Consider the following 1,220-nt stretch of genomic DNA (forward strand, 5'->3'; position numbering starts at 1 on the left):
AAAAAAAAAAAAAAATAGCCAGATGTAGTGGTGTGCACCTGTGGTCCTGTGGTCCCAGCTACTCAGGAGGCTGAGGCAGTTGAGGTCACCCACGTTCTGGCCACTGCACTCCAGCCTGGGCATCAAGGTGACAAGGTGACACAATCAAAAAAAAAAAAAAGTGAACTGGAAGGAGGCAAGAAAGAAGTCAGGAAAAGGATGGAATGTAAGTCCCTAGGGGCACAATCTATCTTACTCACAGTTGTAACTCCAACATTTGTCATAGTGCCTAATACTTAAGTATTTTATGAATTAATTAAATGAGAAGAACAAAAGCCTAAATTAAGGCAATGGCAATGGATAAGAAGAAACCAATTCGAGAAATATCTAAAGGTCAGAGTCAGTGGAACTTAGTGACTGTAATAGTTAATTTTATTTATCAGCGTGGCTAGGCTATGGTACCCATGTTACTCAGTTTTTGGTCAAACACTAGTCTAGTTGTTGCTATGAATGTATTTGTTAGATGTGATTAACATTTAAATCAGTAGACGTTGATTAAAATAGAGTACCCTCTGTAATGAGGGTGGGCCATTTCTAGTCAGTCCAAATTAAGAAAAGACCCTTAGGAAGAAGCAATTCAGCCTTTAGACTACAGCATCAAATCTCCCTGGATCTCCAGCGTGTTTGCCTGCCCTGCAGATTTCAGACTTGCCAGGTCCCAGAATAATGTGAGCCAATTCCTTAAAATAAATCTCTTTCTATATATACACATCCCATTGGTTCTGTTTCTCTGGAGAACCCAGACTAATATAGTTTCTGACTGGATATGGAGGAGGAGGGGAAGGGAGAAATAGAAGATAGATGATGCCTTTGGAGATTGAGTGACACTTACCTAGTTGCTTAAGTCAAAAACCTGAAAACTGGTCAGGGCTGCCTGTTACAGGCTCACGCCTGTAATCCTAGCACTTTGGGAGGCTGAGGCAGGCAGATCATTTGAGGTCAGTAATTCAAGACCAGCCTGGCCAACATGATGAAACCCCAAGACCACTAAAAATACAGAAATTAGCCAGGCATGGTGGCGCATGCCTGTAATCCTAGCTCCTCAGGAGGCTAAAGCAGGAGAATTCCTTGAAACAGGGAGACAGAGGTTGCAGTGAGCCAAGATTGTGCCACGGCTTTCCAGCCTGGGAGACACTCCATCTCAAAAAAAAAAAAAAAAAAAAAAAAGAATCACTAGAAAA

Source organism: Cebus imitator, unplaced genomic scaffold, assembly GCF_001604975.1.
Source record: "Cebus imitator isolate Cc_AM_T3 unplaced genomic scaffold, Cebus_imitator-1.0 Scaffold9, whole genome shotgun sequence".
NCBI classification, from domain to species: domain Eukaryota; kingdom Metazoa; phylum Chordata; class Mammalia; order Primates; family Cebidae; genus Cebus; species Cebus imitator.